This window comes from Cervus canadensis, chromosome 11 (genome assembly GCF_019320065.1).
Source record: "Cervus canadensis isolate Bull #8, Minnesota chromosome 11, ASM1932006v1, whole genome shotgun sequence".
NCBI classification, from domain to species: Eukaryota; Metazoa; Chordata; class Mammalia; order Artiodactyla; family Cervidae; genus Cervus; species Cervus canadensis.
This window is the reverse complement of record NC_057396.1, coordinates 5013835-5025153: the sequence shown is the minus strand read 5'-3', so window position 1 is coordinate 5025153 and position 11319 is coordinate 5013835.

Genomic DNA, 11319 nt, shown 5'->3' with positions numbered 1-11319 from the left:
ATTTTAGCACCTGAGACTGAAGAGAATCCTATTCTTTGCTTGATACTGGCCCTGCACCCTCTGAGACTAGACTGCAAAGTGTGATGGCTACTTGATGAGCTTTTGCTTAAAAGTCAAATCAGTTCTTGTTGGAAAAGAGGAACAAGTTTTGTCAATGTACATGCAAATACTAAAAGAAAAGAACTTTCCGTATTCAATCTAGTTACTTGAAAATGTTTAAGTTTGCTTTTCACTGTAAAGAATATGGCTACTAGGAAATTTTAAATTATATGTATGGCTCAGATTATACTTTCATTGAACAGCATGAGTCTAAGGATCTTGTCATGATCAATGCTGGAGTGTCAAGAACTCACCTTTTCATACATATGGGGGAGTGTGCAGCTACTTTAAAGGACCAGAGGCAGAGTAGACAATTCTATTCATTTCCAGTTCTGTTGGATTGTCATCTCAAAAGTGGGGTGCAGTATTGCGCTGATAGATTAGTAACAATTGGTTCTTGGGGTTAAAAAAAAATCCCTGCTTTCTACCATTATCTAGTTTCCTAGTATAAATGTTTCCATCAAGGCCCATTACAAGCTACCAACTGGACATCACTGGGAGTCTGGAAGAAGTATTGATAAATTGGCTCTGGCCAGCAGGTTGCAGCCAGCTTCAGTCCACCACTAGCTGGGACTATCTATTATTCATCATTGTTTCTGCAGTAGCTTGCATCAACAAAGTGTAAGCCCATTTTAAGTATAGTACCTGTTGAATGAACAAATATTTCTGCTAGCCACAAACCTCCTGTTGCTTGTTTTCCCCTGATCCTTTAATCTTTCTGAAATGTACATTCCTAAAGTTGGGGGTAAATGTATGAATACAAGCATTCTCTTTCTTGGCCCTTGTAATGAATGTATTGTGCTGTCCAAATCTCCCTTAGCTCTGAGCCATTCATTACCCTGATGGTTGGGAGTATTACCTGATGGTGCTCAGCTGAAACTCTCTTTAAGAATTCTACAGGTCCAAAAGAAGCTGCCTCTCCAATAGTTTCCCAAGCAGCTCTCTGCGTCTAATGACTAGTTAATGCGGGAGTCCAGGTCTGGCCCCTTCAGTTAGAGACATTTTGGAAGAACCATTCCAGTTTCAGAATTTCCTGTGAAACCTGCCATAACCCCTGTTGCCACTGCATTATGATTCAATTTATACCTCTGCTCAGCACTGCTTCATTCATTCCTTTACGGGCATGGTCTTTGAAGTCACTGCCCCATGTTCCACCTGCACACTGCAAGGTGTGCACACGGTCTCCATTGGAAGGTCTATTTGCCAGAGAATGCAACCTACAACAGGCACAACAAAAAACATCTGACAACTTTGCTCCTTTGACTCAAGGTCCATGTTATTTTTAACTTCATCAACCAGTTCTTACACGTTGGTTATCAAGGCCAGATCTTGCCACTTCCTCTAGCTTATAGAGAGGAAATTTATAAGCAAGGTAAGTCAAGAAGTTCTATTTGAGAAGATTTCTAAGAATTTTCATTGTGGTCACATTTAAAAGCATGAGTTTGCTGTCTGAATAGTTGGAATCCTTATAACTAACATGTCTTATTAGCTTTGGTTTACTACTTGGAATGTTGTGATTTTTACTATGTTGTAGAAAGTATCAACTTGTTGCAATGATTCACCTCAGCTCCATTCAGCATTTTTGCACCCGTCAGAACAATAGGAATAACTGCCCAAAGTTGAGGTGCTCATAATCATATCAGAGAAAGGCTATTTTCAAAATTCTTTTACTATAAAATGATACCTCAAGTATTCTCATTTTTGGGGAATACTTTAGTGCTTTTTATCTTATGAGAAAATGTCTTTCAGCCTATCCCCAAAGCAAATTATTTAGTTTTTCCTTTCCAAATTCCTGTTATTTCAAGTAAAAAAAAAAATAGGATAGCATAAAGTCAGGTAATTCTATTCAATTATTGCATAAAATTCTATAGACCATTTTGAAGAAGTCTATTGCATGATTCAGATTTTTTTTTACTTAGCATTGCCTTTGCCATAGGTTAAATTGCATTTTCCTAATTTGATCTGCAGACTAAAAAGGAAGCTACATGAAATGAAATAATAAGAACTTGCTTTTCTAACTTCTGCTGTTTATTAATCATAAATGAATATTACCTTTTAGACACTTAAAAATCATTTTGTCAACATATTTGCCAAATATCCAGAGGAATACTCTCTTATTTATTATACATTTTTTCCTATAGTACCAGATATAAGAATACAGTCAGTAAAATATGTCAAAATGTTTTTCATAAGCTCCCTTTACCAGCATAACAGCTCCAAACCTAACATTTACTCTCATTGTCATAATACACTTACAGAGAAATCAAAGTTTTTATTGGTTGTTGTAAAAGTGAAATGAAAGTGAAAGTCACTTAGTCATGTCCAGACTCTTTGCTACTGCCATGAACCATACAGTCCATGGAATTCCCCAGGCCAGAATACTGGAGTGGGTTGCCATTTCCCTCTCCAGGAGATCTGCCCAACCCAGGAACTGAACCAGGGTCTCCTATACTGCAGGCAGATTCTTTACTGGCTGAGTTGTAAATGACTTTTCAAATATGTCTGATGTAGTGATCCAAGGAGAAAAGAACAGATAAAACCAAGGAGGGTCTTGGAAGGCAGGAAGGGAAAAACCAGACCCTTATCGTCCTTCCCTCCCCCGTGTTGTAACTGTTAATGGATTTCAGGTCTTCCTGAGCAGTATAACATGTCTCCCCTCCTACCCCATAGGGAGAAGGTATTTGCCTTACCCTTCCTCCCACCCAGTATACATGCCTCATCCAATCAGCAAATGACCCACAAGACCCCTATCCCATTGCTTGTACCCTGGCTATAAAAGTAGACTAAGGACCCCGTTCAAGGTCAGTTCTCCCTTGAGCTGGCTGGCCTGCTATTCTAACAGCGTCTCCCACTCTAATAAACTTTATTTCCCTCTCATTCTGTTTTTTATCTGGAAATTCTTTTCCATCCCGTGCCCAGATCACAACATCTAATAAGAGATAGTCTGTTATTGAATAGTCCGTGGTGGTTTTTACTTGCTTATGGTCATCTTCAACTACTGAAACTGAGACTAGGTGTCTTTCAATCTTTCTGGAAAAGTTTCAGCCATAACCTCTCTATTGGATTTTCCTGTCTCTTTATTGGGCTTCCCAGGTGGCGCTAGTGGTAGAGAACCCACCTGCCAGTGCAGGAGACATAAGAGACAGAGGTTTGATCCCTGGGTCCGGAAGATCCCCTGGAGGAGAGCATGGCAACTCACTCCAGTATTCTCGCCTGGAGAATCTCATGGACAGAAGATGTGTGCAGACCACACACCATAGGGTCAGAAAGAATCAGACTTGGCATGCAGGCACATCTCTTTATTATCTCTTACTGGATCTTGAATTAGACAAATTTAAGGCCTGCCTTCCATGTCTAACAACATTTTCATTTTTTCACTTCATCTCTTTATGCTCCAACTTAGTTGTTTCTACAAGTTGCTTATCCAGGTCACTAAATATTTCTTTATCAGAAGTTTGAATACTTCATGAAGTTTTTAATTTCCATGATTATTTTTTAACTTCTAGAAGTTCTACTTTGTTCTTTTACAAGTCTTCCTGTTCATTTTTAAAATAAGCTCTTACTCCCATCAATTTAAAAAATAGTCACAACCTAAAAGTTGAGAGTTATGTTTTATTTGGTAGAAATTTTTAGGACTTAAGCCCAGGAGGCAACATCTCAAGTAACCCTGAGAGAACTGCATTGAGGAGGTGGGGGTGGGGGGTAGGGAGGAACCAGCAACAGAGGGCTGGTAGTCTGAACATCAAAAGATTTTTGTTAATTAAAGAAAACCAGGTAAGCCAAACTAAGGAATTTAGCTATCTTCTATGTATGGGAAGATGCAAGAGTCTAGGCTCACTGAAATCATTCCTTTCCTATGCATCTCAGCTGTCGGGGCCGGTCTCCTGTGTTTTTCACATTCTGAGCTTCCCTTGGGGTTCACCATAGGGAGTGGCTGCAGTTTGATGGCTGTTAGATCACAGGTATTCTTCTCCTTGAGTTCCCTCACGGCTCACCGGCTCACATTGGAGGGCTGCAATCGCTGACTGTGACATCATGGTTTGCTGATATGGCAGAAATACTCCATTTCTCACTCATTATTCAGGTTGTCAACTCCTTCTTTTATTTCTTTAAACATCTTAGATGTTTAAGAGTTAATTAAAATTAGATATCTTAGATATCTAATTAAATATCTTAGATATTTGGTGACTCTAATATGTCTTGTGACTTTTATGTGTAAACCCATTTGTTGGGGCTCTATCAACACATTTTGAGACCCAGTTTGAAGATGCAGTCCTTCAGAAAGAAGTTGAGTTGCCTCTGTTATACAGTCTGTTATATTTTAAATAAGTATATAATGTTTCATGGTCTAGACATATAATTTATTTAGTCACTTCTCCACTGGCAGAGGGGCCCTGGTGGTGCAGTGGTAAGAATCCATCTGCCAATGCAGGAAACATAGAAGATGTGGGTTCAATCCCTGGGTAGGGAAGATCCCCTGGAGGAGGAAATGGTAACTCACTCCAGTAGTTTTGCCTGGGAAATTCCATGGACAGAGGAGTCCGGTGGGCTACAGTCCATGTGGTTGCAAAGAGTTGGAAATGAATGACTGACTGAGCACAAGCTAATGGCAGAGATCATGGGATGGGGTGCTGTGTATTTCTTCTATTTAGTTTGGATTACATTTTGAGGTTTTTTCTCCCCCTCAGTTGAAGTGGTAAATTATTGTGAAACACTGATACAACCTAACACATTCCTGTGACTAATGGTATAAGTAAGACACTAATTTGGCTGAGAAACATCATTCTCAAAACAACTGTACTAATTACCTATTCTGAAAATGTGAAGAACTATCATATTTTTATGTCAGATGGCGTCAACCTCTCATAGTAAAAACCAAACTGACTACATGTCAGAAACTTTTTGAAGTGTCTCATAAATTTCAAATCATCTAATCTTTGTAACACTCTTAAAAGGTGTGTACTACTATTATGCCAATATTACAGTTGGAGTGTAATGGGTGACTTGCTCTAGCCACCACTGTGTTAGGCTTTCTAGAAGCAGAAGCTAGCACCGAGATTCAGGAACACGTACCTACCACTCTTCAAGAAAGCCTGTCACGAACTGGGTGGGGGGATAAGCTGAGCCTTAGCCTGACCCACTGTGGGGAGGGCAGGGAATGGCAATGATATCAGCTGTGGTAGTGGTCTCAGAGTCTCGTTAACCAAGGGTAATACTCTACAGTAGGCCACAGGTGCAAGCTGTTAGCAGCTCTTCACCACTTGATGTTTAGGGGCACAGGGAGGTGAGCGGGATCTGAGATGAGTACCAGCAGTGTCTGTTGTAGCCATATAGCTGGGAGGGGAAAGTGGGTTCAAAGCCAAGTCATCTGGCTCCAGAGTTCTACCAGTGCCACCACACAGCCTCCTGCGAACTCTGCGTCTGCTGCCTTCAGACACCTCAACACTGCCCATCAAGAAGAACTTGACTTGCCAAACCAAGCACTGCCTCCAGTTTCCTAGAGGAATAAGAGCTTTTCATTTGGAGAAAAATGTATGCCCATTTAATTCAGAAGTTGCAAGACCAGTTCAACTGTCTTGTTTCCATTGCCCCCAATTCAAAAGGCCTATTAAATGCACTTGCCTGGGGCCAGGACTAGCGTACAGAAACCTAAGAGGAGAACCTCTGTTGGCTTGTCCCAGTGCCACTGAGAGAAGGCTATGATCCTATGCCCTTTCTTCAGACAGCAGAGAATCTGCTTGGCCCTAAGAAGCCTGGTATTTTCTTATGTTCTTCTTCCTATAACTTATCAGTGGAGAATATGGTAGAATGAGGGAGGGAGACATCTGGAACTGCTCACTTCAGCTTTTAAAGCTTCTGGGACTTAGGAATGTACTCAAACCTACATAGGATGGAGTCAGCCATGGAAGGCTGGAAAGTTTTGAGAATGGGGAAACAAGGCAACACTAGAGTCCTCCTATATACTTAGAGCTCTTTGCATAATATCTCTCTCCTGAAACCTCTGCCAATCTTCTTAGCCTAGTTCATTTGCACCAAACAAGCTTCCCCAGTTCTGAGAGTGCTATTTCCTAGCTACCATAGGGGGACTGTCAGTCCCAACATTTTCATTGTGCTAGTTTAGCTCCTATAATAATTGATCAGGTCCTAGGGAAGACACTATATGCAGATGACACCACCCTTATGGCAGAAAGTGAAGAGGAACTAAAAAGCCTCTTGATGAAAGTGAAAGAGGAGAGTGAAAAAGTTGGCTTAAAGCTCAACTTCAGAAAACTAAGATCATGGCATCTGGTCCCATCACTTCATGGGAAATAGATGGGTAAACAGTGGAAACAGTGTCAGACTTTATTTTTTGGGGCTCCAAAATCACTGCAGATGGTAATTGCAGCCATGAAATTAAAAGATGCTTACTCCTTGGAAGGAAAGTTATGACCAAACTAGACAGCATATTAAAAAGCAGAGACCTTACTTTGCCAGCAAAGTTCCATCTAGTCAAGGCTATGGTTTTTCCAGTGGTCATGTATGGATGTGAGAGTTGGACTGTGAAGAAAGCTGAGCACCGAAAAATTGATGCTTTTGAACTGTGGTGTTGGAGAAGATTCTTGAGAGTCCCTTGGACTGCAAGGAGATCCAACCAGTCCATCCTAAAGGAGATCAGTCCTGGGTGTTCATTGGAAGGACTGATGTTGAAGCTGAAACTCCAATACTTTGGCCACCTGATGCGAAGAGTTGACTCATTGGAAAAGACCCTGATGCTGGGAGGGATTGGGGGCAGGAGCAGAAGGGGACAACAGAGGATGAGATGGCTGGATGGCATCACCGACTCGACGGGCATGAGTTTGAGTAAACTCCGGGAGTTGGTGATGGACAGCGAGGGCTGGCATGCTGCAATTCGTGGGGTCACAAAAAGTTGGACACGACTGAGCGACTGAACTGAACTGAGGGAAGACACTTAGTGGTTTTCAGCCTTCTAACATGAATTGACCTGCTTTATCTCTCCATTCACCAAACCCCAAAGCTGTGGGAGCCACTAAATGCTTTACCTGTGACCTACTCCAGAACTTGGCTGATGTGAGTCTGGGGCCACTTCCACAGCTGCTATTGTTCTAAAAATTCTTTCAGTAAGTAATATTTACTTTATGGGATCAAATGTAGTTTAAATCTACATTGCCACGTGTTTCTCCTCATTCAACTACACAGTAATAGTAAGTAAATTGCTGACTTTTAATTCTTCTCTACTAAATATAAGTATTTTGTTCTAGTTATATCTTACATTATCTTGGTATCCCAATTATCTTATTTCCATTTTTCCCCCATATTGCTCTTCTTTTCCAGCCTCAACTCGAAAATCCTAAACAAGATACTAGGAAATTAAATCTAGGTATATATAATAAGGATATCACATCATGATCAAGTAGCATTTATCTCAGAAGTGCAAGACTGAAGTAACACATAAATTAATATAAATCTCCATATTAATAGAATAAAGGACAAAAATATATGGTCATATCTATAGATATAGCTTCTATTTATGATTTTAAAACACTAAACTAAGAATAGAAAGATATTTCCTCAATCTAATAAAGAATATTTATGAGAAATCACTTTTTTCTCTAAGATCAGGAATAAGGCAAGGAGGTTGACTAATCAAGCCTATTCACCATTGTACTGGAGGGCCCAACTTGTACAATAAAACAAGAAAAAAATAGGAATAAAAATCAGAAAGGAAAAGAGGTGATTGTTTCTACAAATAACATTATAGTTTACTGACAGAAATAAAGAAGAATCTAAGAAATGACTATAGTAAGTGAATTTAGCAAGGTAGATCCTGATTCTTAATTCAATTTTATTTCTACATACTGACAAGAAATAACTAAACATGGAATTTAAAAATACTATTAACAATTAAAATCTAAATTTAAATAGTATTTAAAATAACATCAAAATATGAAATACTTAAGAATAAACAACAAAAGATGAGAAATATCTTCATACTGAAAACAAAAAAGTTAAAGAAGGCTAGCTGAAGGGATATACCATGCTCATGGATTAAAAGACTCAATAACAGTAAAATATCACTAAGTCTCAAACTGATCTGTAGATTGAATGTAATGCTAATCAAATTCTCAAGAACTTTAAAAAAGATATTCACAAAATAATTCTAAAAATTATAGGAAAATTTAAAGAGCTTAGAATAGCCAAGAAAATTTTGAGAACAAGTTACGGGACTTATTCTATCTGATGTCAACACTGACTATAAGGATACAGTAATCAATACAGTATGTTATTGGCAAAGGATAGACAGATTAATAGACCAGAATAGAGTCCAGAAAGAAACCTCCACATGTATGTTCAACTGACTTTAATTTCTAAAACTGAATACGTAAAAACTTACAGTGATACAGCATTATATTGGATCTGAAGTTGTTACAGCAATACTGTATGAAGCTCCTTCCAGAGAAAGAGTGTTTGTTATCATGATTACCCTCAAGAAAAAAATTAAGTTGATTACTTAACAAGAGGATGTTGAGAACACACCACTATTAAAAATTATAAAAGTTCCAAACCAGAAATGTGGGGGGGAAACTCTTGCACACACTTCTTATACCTTGTTTGCACATTGCAAATAGAAGAAAAATTGGCAAACTAGAGATAGTAATGGCCACCTTGTCACTTCCCTCAAATATTTCCTTGCTTATTTCTGTCCTTAAAGAATATTTGGGGAAAAAAATATATTTAGCAAAGTTGGGTATTGGGAGGAGAAGGGGTTTTTACACAAAATATTTGGGATAGTCAAAGTGTTAGAGGAAAATATAAGGTATATAAGGTATGTTACATTATTAAACATTTGGTTGGAGGTTTAGAATAGAGAAGGGCTTCCCTGGTGGCTCAGATGGTAAAGAATCTGCCTGCAATGCAGGAGACCAGGATTCAATCCCTGGGTTGGGAAGATCCCCTGGAGAAGGGAATGGCAACCCACTCCAGTATTCTTGCCTAGAGAAGTCCATGGACAGAGGAGCCTGGCGAACTACAGTCCATGGGGTTGCAGAGGGTCAGACACGACTGAGCGACTAACACTTTCACTTCACTTTCTTAGACTAGAGAAGGCCCAAGCGGATAGACTGACTTCCTTTTTGTCAGTCTATCAACAAAGATTTATTGAGCACCTGGTGGCTCAGCTCATAAAGAATCCGCCTGCAATGTAGGAGACCTGGCTTCAATCCCTGGGTTGGGAAGATCCCCTGGAGAAGGGAAAGGCTACCCACTCCAGTATTCTGGCCTGGAGAACTCCATGGACTATATATATAGTCCATGGGGTCGCAAAGAATTGGCAATGACTGAGTGACTTTCACTTTCTTTCTTTCTGTTTGCAGGTTCCCCTCTAGTATTAGAATAATGCGATGAGTGAAATAAATACAGTCCTTGATCATAATTACTATTTTAAGTTACTTTTTAAAAAGTACTTTAAATTACTTTTACAAAAATGAATAAAGTTGTGCAAAATTCTGCGAAGGAGACATATTCATCTACTTTAGGCCCTGACAGATTTGATCCCAACTTTCATTACTAATGTGAAGAATGTGAGAATCCTATTAATAGTTCAGTGTTTATTAGGCCCTGATCTTTAAATTGGGATAGTGTTCCCTTGGACAAAGTTGCCAAGTATTTACAAAAATTTAGTCTTGGGGAAGTGGGAACTCAAATAATTTTAAGGAAATTAACAACCTGATCCTCAGTTTCCAAGTGTAGTTTTTCCTAAAGCAGATCTGAGTGAAAACAAGAGCTGTTAGAGGCGCGAGGACAGTTCTGTCTTCCTACCAACCTTTTCTCAATGGTTCTTTCTTCTTAAAAAAAGACAGGCCCACCTCTCAACCATCTTGGATTTTAAAATGGTATAATTTTGGCCAAGGGTGTAAAATATTACTGTATGGTCAAAAGTAACTGGTGTTAATGTTGAGAAAAATGAATGACTTTAATATCTGGGTATCAATTCTGTTCAGTCGCTCAGTTGTGTCCGACTCTTTGCAACCCCATGGACTGCAGCACACCAGCCTTCCCTATCCATCACCAAATCCCGGAGCTTGCTCAAACTCATGTCAATCAAGTTGGTGATGCCATATATCTGGCTATAGTTATCAGATAAAATACAGGTATTTCATCAGGTAAAATACAGGTCACCCAGTTAAATTTTAATTCTAGCGAATCAATGACTAATATAGTCAATGAATAATATATTGCATGGCACATAATTATACTAAAAAATTATTTGTTGTCTCAAATTTAAATGTAACTAGGCTTCCTGTATTGCTAATTCTGGCAATCCTATTTGGGTAAAATACCTGTGGTTTCCAAGTCACAGAGTCCAACAAAACGAGTTGTCTATTGAAACCTAATTCCATTTTAGGATTAAAGATTACTAAATAATTTTGGAGCTATAAAACAGGTGTTAAAAATTTTGGAAAAAATTGATATAACATTTCTTTTGGGCCAGTCTACTTATGTAAGAAAGATTTTTCAACACGTAAAATTTGGAAATTTATAAAAGGAAGAGAATCTATGCTGAACTCTATAATATTCTACTAATAAGTAATATTCATGAACACACACTTGAATAAATTGTTCAAATATAAGCTGCAGCCCCCATTAAGATTGCATTTGTAAAAGAATTATGAGTATATTGTTATATCAGCATATATGTTTATATTGCTTTGACCAATTGACTTTGAATATAAGTACTGAAAGTAATATAAATGATAATAAAGTCAAGGAGAAAATTTTGAGTTACAGCCTATGATCACAGGAAAAAAATCAAATTTCAATTTATACATGTTTCAGAAATTTGTGCCAGAGGGATCATAAAGATGTCCATTTTAAACACAGAAATTCTGTGGGCAAGTAGAATGTTCAAGGATAAAAAACAATGATAAAATATTTCCAACTATTAAAGATGAACTGATATATTAATAATGAAGGTTATCAAATGGTATTTGTAGTCCACTGAATACATTTGAAAGACTGTTGATCAATCTTATTCTAAGACATCAATGTCTAGATTTAGTAGTTCCTTAGCAACCACAACTTCTGTGTTTTAATGCTAAGTTAAAAATGTGCAGAGAAATATGGTTTTCCAAAATTATTTTGGTGGGTACATGATTATAAATATATATAAAGATCACAAAATTTTTTTCCACCATCTCACAGAGTGAGTTGAAAATGGCTTAT